The 16,326-nt window shown below is 41.9% G+C and overlaps 2 long non-coding RNA genes across 2 annotated transcripts in view; both read left to right on the plus strand.

The window, feature by feature from the left end:
- Positions 1-11,747, plus strand: part of LOC149119612 (uncharacterized) — a 30,738-nt gene extending 18,991 nt beyond the window's left edge. Inside the window, exon 3 of the long non-coding RNA XR_016228178.1 lies at positions 11,235-11,747. This is a non-coding gene — a long non-coding RNA (uncharacterized LOC149119612). The remainder of the gene's footprint in view (positions 1-11,234) is intronic.
- LOC149119611 (uncharacterized) overlaps positions 1-16,326 on the plus strand; it is a 53,205-nt gene that overhangs the window by 19,708 nt on the left and 17,171 nt on the right. The window lies entirely within an intron of this gene.

A 16,326-nucleotide genomic window follows, 5' to 3' on the forward strand; every position in this document is an offset into this window, starting at 1 on the left:
TTCTCAGCCATACTAGCTCAGGTTTGTCCTTTTTTTGAAGATTTTTAAAAAATTTACTTATAAGTCAGAATTACAGAGAGAGAGAGAGAGAGAGAGAGAGAGAGACTCCCATTTGCTGGTTCACTCTCCAAAAGTCCACCAAAGTCAGGAACTCAATGCAGGTCTCCCATACAGGTGGCAGGAACCCAACTACTTGAACCCTCATCATTGCCTCCCCAGGTCCAGAACTAAAGCTGGGAATTGAACCCAAGTACCCTAGCGTGGGATGCAGTTGTTCCAAATACCTGCAGCCCCCTTCCCCCAACTGCCCCATTTTAGATTTCTGATTTCTGGAGCTCTAAGAGAATAATTTTCTGTTGTTTTAAGCTATGAGGTTTGTGGTAATTTGTTATAACAGAAATGGAAAAGTAATACAGGGCATATGGAAAGTAAATTCTTTGAGCCCTTTCCTGAATACAAACACATTTTCTCTGCTTTCTCACTTACTTGATACATTGAATTCTAGTTTGGAAATTATGTTTCCTTCAGAATCATGGAGAAATTATTGCTCTATTATCTTCTTGCTTTCAGTGCTGCTTTAGAGAATTGAATGGCATTCTAATTTGGAATGTTGCAACTTTGTGACTTGAAGCTTTTTAGCATTTTCTCTTTAACCTTCTTGTTTACAAATGTCATCATGATATGACCTGAGTATTCTAAAATTCATTATTTTGGAATCTTGGTCTGTAAGTCTGGAGACTCATGTCCTCCAATTCTGAGAAATTCTCTTGTATTCTTCTTCTTCTTCTTCTTTTTTTTTTTTGACAGGCAGAGTTAGACAGTGAGAGAGAGAGACAGAGAGAAAGGTCTTCCTTCTGTTGGTTCATCCCCCAAATGGCCGCTACGGCCGGCACTACGCCTATCTGATGGCAGGAGCCAGGTACTTATCCTGGTCTCCCATGGGGTGCAGGGCCCAAGCACTTGGGCCATCCTCCACTGCACTACCTGGCCACAGCAGAGAGCTGGCCTGGAAGAGGGGCAACTGGGACAGAATCCGGCGCCCTGACCGGGACTAGAACCCGGTGTGCCTACGTTGCAGGCGGAGGATTAGCCTAGTGAGCCGTGGCGCCGGCCCTCTTGTATTCTTCTTTGGTATTTTTTTCTCCATTCTTTTGTTTTTCTTTTTTTTTTGGAGGTTTATTAATTGATGCATCTTCTAAGTAAACCATCTTATTTTCCTTACTATTTCCACTTACTATTTTTGTTCAACTTTATGCATTTTTTGTGTTGAACATTTCATTTTAATAATTCTACTTTTAGTTTCCCATAGCTCTTTTGTTTGTTGTCTTTTAAAAGTATATCTGGATCTTATTTCATAGGTTCAATAGCTTTTCTTATTCTATTCACATTTATTAAAATTTTAGCAACTTTTCTTCTTCTCCCTGAAATTACTGTTTACTGTTAGTTCATTTTTTATATTTGTGTTAATTTGTCTCTCATTTCAAGAGAACCTTAAACATGCCATTGTTATAGGCAGATATACTGAGAAAGGGCCTGAGAGGCCTGTCTTGGTGACAGTGTGTTGTCAACTATTGTTTTTTTCCAAGGGCTGATATGTTGGTAAGATAGCTTTTGCACTAAATGAACACTCAAACCTTTGTATCTGGAAATCTTGCTGTGAGGTTTTGAATCTCATCAGGTTAAAATCTTCCACATTCCTACTGGGGAGATTTAAACCAGTGTGCAGAATTGTGGAAGGAGGAAAAGGAAGGGGGCTGTGATTCTACTGCTCCAGATGCTGACTTTGGCTTTATCCCTTTGCTTGCAGCTGTGTGTTTCACCCTAATGTCCACTTTACTTGATGTCCCCATAGCTTCTCGGCTTCCATTTTTTTTCTGATAATAAACCTCAGGAATTTTGTAGTGTGGGGGAATAGTAGTTATGAATTTTCAAGGTGGGGGTGGGATTTGACTGTGTACTTGCTAATGTTGTCAGTCCTACACCTCCCACCTTCCAAAATGTTTGTTCTTTGAAGCCCCCAAACTGTTTTTGTTTTATGGGGGCAAAATAGCTTGTTTCTTGGAAGCGTTCAAATTGTTGCTTCCTCTCCTCTGCCAAGTTCATTATTGCTCATCCATCTGCTTTTCATCTTCCCCAAATCTGCTAAATATGTTACCTACTATTATCTCTCCTCTTACTCTTTGTCCCCATGGGCTTTGACAGTTTTATTTCTTTACTGCCAATTACTAAAGTGTAGGCTTGTGTTAAAGGTGCCTGTGTATTGATATTTAGCCATGTTAGAGATCACTTAAATGTAATATAAATGTAGAATCATGACTGATGCAAAGTATTCTGTAGAATCTACCTGGTTTGTGGTCAAACCAATGAATAACCATTTGCAAAGTTTAGTTGACTTAGATAATTTAATGGAATTTATTTTAATGTTCAAACTGCTACCACTTGATTATTAGAAGCCATCTCTAGGCTACTGTCTTTGACTTATTAAAATCATAGTTCAATTTTTTAAAAAATGTTGATTTATTTATTTGAAAGTCAGAGTTACAGAGAGGCATAGGCAGAGAGAGAGAGAAAGGTCTTCCATCCACTGGTTCACTCCCCAATTGGCTGCAACAGCCAGAGCTGCACCAATCCAAAGCCAGGAGCCAGGAGCTTCTTCCGGGTCTCCCAAGTGGGTTCAGAGGTCCAAGGACTTGGGCCATCTTCTACTGCTTTCCCAGGCCACAGCAGAGAGCTGGATTGGAAGTGGAGCAGCTGTGACTTGAACCGTGCTCCCATATAGGATGCTGGCACTGCAGGTGGCAGCTTTACCTGCTGTGCCACAGTGCCAGTCCCCTTTCATTGTACTTTAATGCTCTTTTATTTACATCCTTCCACTAACTCAAATGCATTGTGCTACATATTGTCATTTCAAACAATGTGCTTACATTACAGTGCTGCTCTGAGCTTCAGAAACATCCATTTCTCTTCTGAAAAAATAAGCTTTAAACTGTGCAAGTTCAGGCGATCATTTATGACCACATTATCTGAACACAGAACTGGCTGTTTGGAAAGAAATTTTAACCTTCAAGGAACCTCAGGGATTTCTGAGGGCATAGGGCACCCAGTAGCAAAATAGAGCCCCTATGTGCTTAATGGGAGTTAATGAAAAGGATCAGCTAAGCAAACACTGGTTTGTGAGGTTTTGACTGAAATTCTCCAATTTTTCATTCCCGTATGCAAAAACATCCTTAGCCTTTCCCCATCAACCTGCTGCTGCTGCTGCTGCTGCTTCTTGTTTCCTGGTGCTGCTTATTTTTTTTTGACAGGCAGAGTGGACAGTGAGAGAGACAGAGACAGAGGGAAAGGTCTTCCTTTTCCATTGGTTCATCCTCCAATGGCCGCCGTGGCCGGCGCACCTACGCTGATCTGAAGGCAGGAGCCAGGTGCTTCTCCTGGTCTCCCATGGGGTGCAGGACCCAAGCACTTGGGCCATCCTCCACTGCACTCCCTGGCCACAGCAGAGAGCTGGCCTGGAAGAGGAGCAATCGGGACAGAATCTGGTGCCCCGACCGGGACTAGAACCTGGTGTGCCGGCGCCACTAGGTGGAGGATTAGCCTATTGAGCCACGGCGCCGGCCTGGTGCTGCTTATTTATTTGTCACTGGAAAGTCGAGCACTGAATTGAAATTTTTCATAAGACCTTCACTTCTTTGTTAGCTTGCATAGCTTCTATGTTGTCTTATTTAGAACTATCAAAGCCAGACAGAAACCTCAGAAAATAACATTATCAAGAATTGTGATGGGCTCATTTTCAGGGAAATACAAACCAAAGCAACAGGACATGTCACCTTAGACCTGTTATAATGACTACTGTCAAAAATTCAAATGATAATAATGAAAGGACTAAGAGTCAAAGGGAGCACATAAACAAGTCTAGTATCTGCTAACACCAACCGATAGAATAAATAAAGGGGAGAGTGATCCAACATGGGAAGTGAGATACTCAGCAGACTCATAGAATGGCGGATGTCCTAAATAGCACTCTGGCCTCAGAATCAGCCCTAAAGGCACTCGGATCTGGCTGAAAAGCCCATGAGAGTATTTCAGGCATGGAAAGCCAAGACACTCTGGCAAAAAGATCTCTGTGAGTGAGATCCCAGTGGAAAGAACAGGTCTTCAAAGAGGGAGGTGCCTTTCTCTGAAGGGAGGAGAGAACCTCCACTTTGACTATGACCGTGTCTAAACAAGATAAGAGTCGGAGAACTCAAGGGGCTTCCATAGCCTTGGAAACTCATAACTGGTGCATGGGGAGATTACTGATGCCATAAACAGGAGTGTCAATTGGTAAAGTCAACAGCAGGAGTCACTGTGCACTTACTCCTCATGTAGGATCTCTGTCCTTAACGTGCTGTACACTGGGGCTTGATGCTATAACGAGTACTCAAACAGTATATTTCACTTTGTGTTTCTATGGGGGTGCAAACGACTGAAATCTTTACTTAATGTACACTAAACTGATCTTCTGTAAAAAAAAAAAAAAAAAAAAGAAAGAAATTATCAATTCCCAACTTGACTCTCACTGGGATTAAACATGACAATAGGTCTGATCTGATTTCATCATCATTTTAAAAAAATCATCTATTATTTTTCACTTTATGTTTCTGTGTGGGAGCAAACTGTTGAAATACTTACTTAAGGTATACTAAGCTGATCTTCTGTATATTAAGATAATCGAAAATGAATCTTGATGTGAATGGAAGGGGAGAGGGAGTGGGAAGGGGGAGGGTTGTGGGTGGGAGGGACGGTATGGGGGGGGAAGCCATTGTAACACATGAGTCGTACTTTGGAAATTTATATTCATTAAATAAAAGATAAAAAAAAATTCAAATGATAAATGCTGGTGAGGATGTGGAGAAAATAGAACTCTTGTACACTATTGGTGTGAATGTATGTTAGTGTGGGCATTTTGTAAATCAGTATGTAGATTCATCAAAAGGTTAAAAAACAGAACTATCATATGACCTAACAATCCTTGTAGTGGGCACATACACAAAGGTATTGAATATAGAATGTCAAAGAAACATCCGTGCTCCATGTTTATTCTGTTATTATTCACAGTAGTGGAGATATGCAATTAATCTAGGTGTCTACCAATAGATACAAGGATAAAGAAAATGTGATGCCTGGTGTTGTGGCACAGCAGATTGAGCCACTGCTTTGTGACACCTAAATCTTATATTGAAGTGCTGTTTTTTTTTTAAGATTTTATTTATTTATTTGAGGGGTAGAGTTACAAAGAGAAACAGAGAGAGATATCTGCCATCTGCTGGTTCACTCCCCAAATGGCTGCAATGGCTGGAGCTGAGCTGATCTGAAGCCAGGAGCCAGGAGCTTCTTCCGGGTCTCCCATGTGGGTGCAGGGGCCCAAGCACTTGGACCATCTTCCACTGCCTTCCCAGACCGTAAACAGAGAGCTGGATCAGAAGGGGAGTAGTTGGGACCTAAACCAGTGCCCATATAGGATGCTGGCGCGGCAGGTGGAGGCTTAGCCTAGTACACCACAGTGCCAGCCCCTGAAGCACTGGTTTGAGTCCCAGTCTCTCTCTCTCTTCCTCCATTTCAAATAAATAAATCTTACAATAAATAAACCTTTCAAATAAGTAAATCTGCCTTTCAAATAATCTTAAAAATCAATATATGTGTGTGGATATATATGTACATATATATATATATATATATGTCTCTCCCTTTCAATTAAATAAAAAATAAATGGATAAACAAATTGAGGTATACTCATATAATGAAATATTACTCAGTAACTGAGAAGAATAAATTTTTGATACAGCAAACTACTTGAATGAATCCCAAGGGCATTGTGCTGATTAAATGAGGTCAGTCACATAAGTTTATATGCTGTGTGATTCCATTTATGTGACAATTCTTTTTTTAAAATTTTTTCCCAAATAAACCTTTTATTTAAGGAATACAAACTTTGTGCATTTTGTAATGCAACTTTAAGAACATAGTGATTCTTCCCAATGTACTCACTCTCCCACCCACACCCCCACCCCTCTTCCTCCTCCCTCTTCTATCCCCAGTCTTATTTTGTACTAAGATCTATTTTAAATTAACTTTATACACAGAAGATTAACTCTATACTAAGTAAAGAGTTCAACAAATTGTATGAAAAAAAAAAAAACCTGTTCCTCAACAGCATGTGATAATTCTTAAAGTGGCAAAAACTACAGTGATGGGTGACTGTACTATATATGCATATATGTATATATACATATATACGGTATATATATGTATATATACTGTACTATATATGCATATATGTATATATGCATATATGTATATATACATATGTGTGTATATATATATATACAGTGATGGATGGATATACAGTGATGGATAAATGTTCAGTGGTTCATCAGGGTCAAGCAAGGAGAAGAGGGTATACCTATAACAGGTCTGTACACAGAGTTATTAAATAGACAGGTATGATATTGAGAAATGTAAGCATTACTCCTCAGTAGTAAAAGGGGAGGGTAAAAAGTTAAGGAAGAGGAGGGATTAGGACAAAGTAGTCTTTTGTCAGGGTTCTTTTTTTAAAAAATATTTTATTTATTTGAGAAGTAGAGTTACAGACAGTGAGAGGGACAGAGAGAGAAGTCTTCCATCTACTGGTTCACTCCCCAAATGGCCGCAACAGCAAGAGCTATGCCGATCTGAAGCCAGGGGCCAGAAGCTTGTTCTGGGTCTCCCAATCGGGTACAGGGGCCCAAGTGTTTGGACCATCTTCTACTGCTTTCCCAGGCCATAGCAGAGAGCTGGATCGGAAGTGGAGCAGCCAGGACTTGAACTGGCACCCATATGGGATTCAGGCACTGTCATAGTGATGATCTGTTAGATGGACACCTCATCATTATTTCATAACTCCTCATGCCTGGATGGTGGCCCCCAGGTGATGGGGAAAGATATGCCAGGTCAAATAATCCATATTCTCAAAGGATCTGCCTGTTGCAAGGCCTACTGTGATGTCTGGTGGATTTTTCAAGTCCCCCAGGCAATTCAGTTCCAAGGAAGTCAATGTGAAGAGGCATGGATACAGGGGACTTTCCTGGCCTTAAACAGTCTCTGGGATCTGTTGGTGATATAGGGCCTGCAAAGCCAGGAGAAATAGATAAATGCCAAAGAATTATATAAAGGCGCAAAAAGTGAAGAGCAAAAGGATGCTCCAATTTTTCTGACCCCTCTTTGAAGAAGCAGCTAGTTTCTTAAACTGTGATGATTTTGAGTACCAGAATTTATTATAAGCATTTATATTGATCTTAAAACTGTGTTCGTCCTCTTCACCTGCTTAGAATCAAGAAGCTAAATCTTCTAAGTTGAAGAGCTTTGACGCTGAGTTTGTGCTATACATTAAACGCATTGGAAAGTAATTGGGTAAAAAATCAGTGCTCACGGGCTTCAAAGTGTCTAAATTAATATTTGTCTCCCTTAATCAAATAACTAATAATACTTAATTGAGAAAACAAAATTTCCAATCTTAATATTACTTAAGAAACTGTCTTTTAAAGGGATTTATTGTTTTATTTCAAAGAGAGAGGGGAGGGAGAGAAAGAGAGAGTGAGCGAGCTTCCATCTGCTGGTTCACTCCCAAAATGGTCACAATGGCTTGGACTGGGCCAGGCCAAAGTCAGGAGCCTGGAACTCCATCCAGGTCTCCCACGTGGTTGCAGGGGCCTAAGCACTTTGGGCTGTCACCCACTGCTTTCCCAGGTGCATTAGCAGGGAACTGGATCAGAAATGGAGCAGCTGGGACTCAAACCAACACTCATGTGGTATGCCAGCATTGCAGGTGGCGGCTTAACATGCTGCATCACAATGCCGGCACAAACTGTTAAAGCTTTGAAATATGTGTCCTTGACATGAGAGATCTATGAGAGAAAAACTACAAAGCTATAAGCTCTACAAGTTCTGCTATGCTACATGACTACCAAAATTATGGAAGTTGAATAAACTTGTGACAATGGGACTAAAGGGTTATTAGAAATAAGCTTGTGAAATTTTGTGTTTTGAATGTACATTTTTCTTTCAGAGAAATATTTGGCCTTATTGGGACTGGAGCTGGCAGTATGTCAACAAGTTGCATAATTTTCGTATTGTGAGCATTGATTTTTTTCTTTTGAAGAAAGATACGACCTTGTGGGACTGAAGTTCATAGTACTTCAGGAGCAGATAAAAGGGAAAGTTCTGTAAGTGATAACATGCTCAGAGCTGAGGCTTTTAACAGTTCTTTTCCAAGGCTAGAGTGATTTATTTATTTATTTGAAAGTCAGAGTTACACAGAGAGAGGAGAGGCAGAGAGAGTGAGAGAGAGGTCTTCCATCCACTGGTTCACTCCCCAATTGGCCGCAACGGCCAGAGCTGTGCCGATCTGAAGTCAGGAGCCAGGAGCTTCTTCTGGGTCTCCCAAGTGGGTCAGAGGTCCAAGGACTTGGGCCATCTTCTACTGCTTTCCCAGGCCACAGTAGAGAGCTGAATCAGAAGTGGAGCAGCTGGGTCTTGAACCGGTGCCCATAGGGGATGCCGGCGCTTCAGGCCAGGGAGTTAACCCACTGTGCCACAGCACTGGCCCCTCGAATTCAATTTTAGAAACCTCATTTCAGTGAGAAATGTGTCTATTTCTCATGCATAGATATCTAGGAGTGAAATTGCTGGATGACATGGAAAATTTATGTTTTATCAAAGGATCAAATTATTTTCCAAGGAGACAGCACTATTTTACGCTTCTACCAACAATTTATGAAGACTACAGTTTCTTCAAATCCTTTTTAAACGTTAATCATTGTTTGCCTTTAAGATTTATTTTATTTTATTTGAAAGAGTTACAGAGAGCGGTAGGACAGAGAGAGAGGTCTTCTGTCTGCTGGTTCACTCCTCAGATGGCTGCAATGGCCGGAGCTGCGCCGATCCGAAGCCAGGAGCCAGGTGCTTCTTCCGGGTCTCCCATGCAGGTGCAGGGGCCCAAGGACAAGGGCCATCTTGTACTGTTTTCCCAGGCCATAGCAGAGTGGATCGGAAGAGGAGCAGCCGTCACTAGAACCAGTGCCCATATGGGATGCTGGCGCTTCAGGCCAGGGCATTAACCCGCTGTGCCACAGTGCCAGCCCCATTGTTTGCTTTTTTTTTTTTTTGACAGGGAGAGTGGATAGTGAGAGAGAGAGACAGAGAAAGGTCTTCCTTTGCCGATGGTTCATCCTCCAATGGCCGCTGCGGCCGGAGTGCTGCAGCCGGCGCACCGCGCTGATCCGAAGGCAGGAGCCAGGTGCTTCCTCCTGGTCTCCCATGGGGTGCAGGGCCCAAGCACTTGGGCCATCCTCCACTGCCTTCCCGGGCCACAGCAGAGAGCTGGCCTGGAAGAGGGGCAACCGCCCCGACCGGGACTAGAACCCGGTGTGTGCCGGCGCTGCTAGGTGGAGGATTAGCCTACTGAGCCACGGCGCCGGCCCATTGTTTGCTTTTTAAATTATAGCCATTTTAGTGTTGTCTGTGAAGTGGTATTTCATTGTGGTTTAATTTTCATTTTGTTAATTACTAATCATGTTGAGAATTTTTACATATGCTTATTAGCTATTCTTATCTTTTTTGTTGAAATGTCTATATAAATAATTTACTCATTTTTATAATTTGATTATCTTCCTATTATTTAATTGTACATATTTTTATATAATCCAGATATAAATCCTTCATATGAAATTCATTTGCAAGTTTTTTCACAAAGTGTTTAGTTTGCCTTTTTTCTCTTAATGGTGTCTTTTGAAGTACAATTGTTTATAATTTTAATGAAATTATATTTAATTGCTCCTTTTATGAATCATGTTTTGATGTCATATTTAAGAACACTTTGCTTAATCCAAGTCTTGAATGCTTTTTCCGTATGTTTTCTTCTAAAAAGTTTAGTTTTATCTCTTGGGTTTAGGTTTATGATTAATTTCGAATTTTTTTGTATGGATAAGTTTCATTCTTTTTTTTGCATGTAATTAGTTAGTGATCCTTGAACTATTTAGTGAGAAGACCACTCCCCATTCTCCCCAGTGAATTATCTTGGCATTTTTACCAAGAAGCATTACACAGATCTCAAAGCTTATTTCTGGACTCTCAATTCTATTCCATTGATCTATATGTCTACCCTTAAGCCAGCACCACATTTTCTTCACTGTAACTTCGTATTTTGAAATTGGAAAGTACAAGTCCTTTATGTTTACTCTTCTTTTTCAATATTTTTAAAAATATTTATTTATTTATTTGAAATTCAGAGTTAACAGAGAGAGGGAGAAAGACAGAAATCTTTTTTTTGACTGGCGTTGCGCCGATCCAAAGCCAGGAGCCAGGTGCTTCCTCCTGGTCTCCCATGCGGGTGCAGGGCCCAAGCACTTGGGCCATCCTCCACTGCCTTCCCAGGTCACAGCAGAGAGCTGGCCTGGAAGAGGAGCAACCAGGACAGTATCCAGCGCCCCGACTGGGACTAGAACCTGGGGTGCAGGCGCCGTAGGCGGAGGATTAACCTAGTGAGCCACGGCACCTGCCGAAAGAAATCTTATATTCACTGGTTTTCTCCCCTGATGGCTACAGCAGCCAGGGCTGAGCCAGGCCCAAATCAGGAGCCAGGAGCTTCCTCTAGGTATCTCATGTGGGTAGCAGGGCCCAGGCACTTGGGCCATCTTCGGCTGCTATTCCCAGGCCACCAGCAGGGAGCTGGATTGGAAGTGGAGCAGCTGGGACATGATCTGTGCCCCTGTGGGATGATGGCATTGCAGACAGCTATGCTAAGCCTGCTATGCCACAGCGCCCTCCTCTTCAAAATTGTTTTGAGTATTCAGGATCCTTTGTTTTTCTATATAAATTTTAGGATTAGTTTGTTAATTTTTGCAAAATGCCTTCTAGGATTTTGATAGGGATTTCATTAAATCTATAAGTCAGTTTTGGGAGGACTGTCATGATAAAAATACTGATTCCTTCAACCCATGAACTTAGACTCTCTCCCCATTTATATAAATTTTATTTAATTTCTTTTCCAGTGTTTTCTTATGTTTACTGTACAATTCTTGCAGTTCTTTTGTTAAATACATTGCAAAATAATTTATTATTTTTGATGCTATTGTGATTTAAATTGTCTTAATTTCCTTTTTTTAATTGTTTGTTACTAGTATATGGACTCACAATTGCTTTTTTTTTTTTTTTGACAGGCAGAGTGGACAGTGAGAGAGAGAAACGTCTTCCTTTTTGCCGTTGGTTCTCCCTCCAATGGCCGCTACAGCCGGGCATCCTCCACTGCACTCCCTGGCCACAGCAGAGAGCTGGCCTGGAAGAGGGGCAACCGGGATAGAATCCGGCGCCCCGACCGGGGCTAGAACCCGGTGTGCCGGCGCCGCAAGGCGGTGGAATAGCCTAGTGAGCTGCGGCGCCGGCCCACAATTACTTTTTAAATTATATTGACATCAGGGGCCAGCGCTGTGGTCCAGCAGGTTAACGATCCAGCTCTGCTATGGCCTGGGAAAGCAGTAGAAGATGGCCTAAATCCTTGGGCCCCTGGACCCATGTGGGAGATCCGGAAGAAGCTCCTGGCTCCTGGCTTCAGATCGGTGCAGCTTCGGCCATTGCCGCCATCTGGGGAGTGAACCAGCAGATGGAAGACCTCTCTCTCTCTCTCTGCCTGTAACTCTGTCTTTCAAATAAATAAAATAAATCTTTAAAAAATATTGACATCATGTAACTCATTGGTATTTTTAGAATTTTTAATACGGATTCTTTGGAAGTTTTAAAAAGATGTATTTATTTCATTGAAAGAGTTATAGAGAGAGAGGGAGAAAGAGAGAGATCTTGTGTCTGCTGGTTTACTCCTCAAATGGACACAATGGCCGGCACCAGGCTAGTTCAAAGCCAGGAGCCAAGAGCCAGGAGCTTCTTTTGGGTCTCTCTTGTGGGTGCATAGGCCCAGGTACTTGAACCATCTTCCACTACTTTCCCAGGTACATTAGCAGAGAGCTAGATTGGAAGAGGAGCAGCTGGGGCTCTAACTGGTGCCCATAAGGGATGCCGGCACCACAACAGTGGACCTACGCCTTAAGTTTTCATAAATGTTCTTCACTAAGTTGAGGCAGTTATCTTCTATTCTTAACTGAAAGTTTTTATGTTAAATCGTGAATGGGGATTGGATTGTTTCAAATGTTTTTCTGCATATTCATTAAGATAATTATGCAGTCTTTTTTTAAGAAAAGCTTTATTGAGGTATATTTGATATATAATGGAAACTGCACTTGTTCAACATACAGTTTGATGATCTTGACATATGCATACACTTCTGATTCCATCACAACAATTAAGGTAATAGACATACCTGTCATCTTCAAAAGCTTTCTGTGTCTCTTCGTGGGGCTTTTGTGTGTGTGTGTGTGTGTGTGTTTGGCATTGTAGCTGCCGCTGCAACACCAGCATCCTGTGCCTGCAGACTCCAGTCCTGGCTGCTCCACTCCAAATCCAGCCCCCTGCTAATGTCCCGTGAAAAGCAGCAAAAGATGGCCAAAGCGTTTGGGCCCCTGCAACCCATGTGCGAAACCCAGATGAAACTCCTGGTTTCTGGCTTTTGTCTGGCCTAGTGCTGGCCATTGCAGACATTTGGAGAGTGAATCAGTGGATGGAAGATCTCTTTCTCTCTGTGTGTGTGTGTGTGTGTCTGTCTGTCTTCTGTCTATGTGTCTCACCCCTCTCTCTATAACTGACTTTCTAAATAAATAAATCTTTTTTTTTTTTAAAGAAACTCTGGCAGTTTCAAGTCTTCATTGGGCATTGGGTTTCTTTCTTTTTTTTTTTGGACAGGCAGAGTGGCCAGTGAGAGAGAGCGAGAGAGACAGAAAGAGAGACAGAGAGAAAGGTCTTCCTTTGCCGTAGGTTCACCCTCCAATGGCCACTGTGGCCGGCGCACGGTGCTGATCCGATGGCAGGAGCCAGGTGCTTTTCCTGGTCTCCCATGGGGTGCAGGGCCCAAGCACCTGGGCCATCCTCCACTGCACTCCCTGGCCACAGCAGAGAGCTGGCCTGGAAGAGGGGCAACCGGGACAGAATCCGGCGCCCCGACCGGGACTAGAACCTGGTGTGCCGGCACCACAAGGCGGAGGATTAGCCTAGTGAGCCGCGGCGCCGGCCATATTGGGTTTCACTTTCTTCATATACAAGGCCTTTTGTTTACCTTTTGACAAAAAGTAGCTAGGTCCTTCTCTGTTTTCTCCTGACTGTGTGTACTGCCTTGTGTAAACAGTCTTCCAGTCTCCAGGGATGTGTGAGTTTATTATATTGCTGTCTTTCCCCCCTGCCCCAGATCTTCCTGTTAATTTTCTTTCTGGAATGTTGCTTGTCCCAAGAAGCATTTAAAACTTACTATTACAGCTTCTTTTGATTCATGTTTCCATGGTGTATTTTTCCTATCCCTTTACTTATAGCCTGCCTGTATCTTTATATTTGAAATGTGTTTCTTACATTTGGGTCATATTTTTGTGCCCATTATTATCATCTATTTTATTTTGTATTGGTGTGTTTAGACCAAGGGTTGGCCACCTATGTCCTGCAAGCCAGTTGCATGTTTCTGTACTGAGTTTTATTGGCATGCAACCATGTCTATTCATTTATGTATTGTATGTGGCTGCTCTTGAACTTCAACAGTACAGTTGAGTACTTGTGACACTAATCATATGGCTATTATACTTAAAATATTTACTACCTTTAAGAAAAAATTTTTGACCCCTTGTTTAGACCAATATTTGTTTATGATTATTGATGTATTTGGGTTTAACACTAACATTTTATTTGTCTTTGTTTTTCATTTCTTTGTTTTCCTTTTTCTGCCTTTTGTATGTAATTGGAGCCATTTTTTAAAGATTTATTTTATTATTTTATTATTTATTTGAAAGTTAAGAGTTACACGCACACACACACACACACACACAGAGAGAGAGAGAGAGAGGTCTTCCATCTGCTGGTTCACTCCCCAAATGGCTGTAATGCCTGGAGCTGAGCAGATCTGAAACCAGGAGTCAGGAAGTTCTTCCAGGTCTACCAAGGGCTTGGGCCATGACTACTGCTTTCCCAGGCCACAGCAGAGAGCTGGATCGAAAGTAGAGCAGCTGGGTCTCAAACCGGCGTCCATATCGGATGTCAGCACTGCAGGTGGCAGGTTTACCCATTATGCCATAGAGCCGGCCCTTCCATATGATTTTTTTTAAAAAAGATGTATTTATCGATGAAGGATAGAATTAAAAGGGAGAGAATGATCCTGCGGGGGAAGCAGGACACACAGCAGACTCATAGAATAGCAAACGCCCCAAACATCACTCAGGCCTCAGAACCAACCCTTGGGGCATTCGGATCTGGCTAAAAGGCCCATGAAAGACTCACAGGCATGGAAACCCATGACATGGTGGCAAAAATGACCCAAATGAAAGATCCTGGTGAACAAGACCCCAGCAGAAGGAACAGGCAATCAAGGAGAGAGGCGCCTTTCGCTGAAGGGAGGAAGGAACCTCCACTGTGATATGGCCTTGACTAAACAAGTTCAGAGTTGGTGAATTCAAGGGGCTTCCATAGCCTAGAAAGCTCATGGCAAGAGCCTCGGGTGATTGCTGACGTCATACATAAGAGTGCCAATTGTTAAATCTACAACGGGAGTCACTGGGTACAGGCTCCCCACGAAGGATCTCTGTCCTTATTGTGTTTTACTATGAAACTTAAAAACAACACTACTAGTCAAACAATACCCTATACCTTGTGTGGTTGTGTGAGGGCAGCCTGTTGAAATCCTTGCTTAGTGTATACTAAGTTGATCTTCTGTATATGAAAGTAATTGAAAATGAAACTCGATGAAGGGCGAGATGGGAGAGGGAGCGGGAGAGGGGAGGGCCGCGGGAGGGAGGGAGGTAGGGGGGGAAAGCCACAATAATACAAAAGTTGCACTTTGTAAATTCACATTTATTAAATAAAAAAAAAGATTATTTATTTGAAAGTCAGAGTTACACACAGAGAGAAGGAGAAGCAGAGAGAGAGAGAGAGAGAGAGAGAGAGAGAGAGAGAGAAAGTTTAGAGAGAGAGAGAGAGAGAGAGGTCTTCCATCTGATGGTTCACTCCCCAATTGGCTGCAAGGGCTGGAACTGCACAGATCCGAAGCCAGGAGCCAGGAGTTTTTTCCTGGTCTCCTATGTGGGTGCAGGGGCCCAAGGACATGGACCATCTTCCACTGCTTTCCCAGGCCATAGCAGAGAGCTGGATTTGAAGTGGAGCAGCTGAGATTCAAACCGGAGCCCATATGGGATGCTGGCACTGCAGGCAGCAGCTTTACCCACTACGCCACAGCACTGGTCCCCTCCATATGATTTTTAGCATCATTTTTTCTAGGTCTGCGAAGAATGTCGTTGGTATTTTGATTTGTATCATATTTAATCTGTAAATTGCTTTTGGCAGTATGGACAGTTTGATGATGTTGATTCTTCCAATCCATGAACATGGAAGATTTTTCCATTTTAAATGTTTTCTTCTATTTCTTTCTTTAGTGTTTTGTAATTTTCATCATAAAAATCTTTGATATCCTTGGTTAAATTTATTCCAAGGTGTTTAATTCTTTTTGGAGCTATTGTTAATGGGACTAATCTTAAAAGTTCTTTCTCAGTCATGGAATTGTCTGTGTATACAAAGGCTATTGATTTTTCTGTGCTGATTTTATATCCTGACACTTTACCAAACTCTTACGAGTTCCAATAGTCTATTAGTAGATTCATTTGGATCCACTATATATGTAGAATCATGTCATCTGCAAACAGGGATAGTTTTATTTCCTCCTTTCCAATTTGTATGCCTTTGATCTTCTTTTCTTGCCTAATGGTTCTGGCTAAAATTTCCAGGACTATATTAGATAACAATGGTGACAATGGGCATCCTTGCCTGGTTCTATATCTTAGAAAGAATTCTTCCAGCTTTTCCCCATTCAATAGGATGCTGGCCATGGGTTTGTCATAAATTGCCTTGATTGTGTTGAGGAATGTTCCTTTATATCCATATATATACCAAAACATGAAAGCTGAAAGATGGCACACAAAATCTTCAAATGAAAAAAGGAAAATAACTTCCAATGTAGAATTACATATCCAGTGAAAAATATCACCTGGCAATGAATATTAAATGAGGACATCTTCAATGCAGGAAAACTAACAGAATTCATAGCCAGTATAATTGCTCTAAAACAAATTGCTAAAAGAATTTCTTTCAATGGAGGGGAAATTGTGGACAATCAAGAAG

This window comes from Oryctolagus cuniculus, chromosome X (genome assembly GCF_051225735.1).
Source record: "Oryctolagus cuniculus isolate XC-2025 breed Fujian yellow rabbit chromosome X, ASM5122573v1, whole genome shotgun sequence".
In the NCBI taxonomy this organism is placed as follows: Eukaryota; Metazoa; Chordata; class Mammalia; order Lagomorpha; family Leporidae; genus Oryctolagus; species Oryctolagus cuniculus.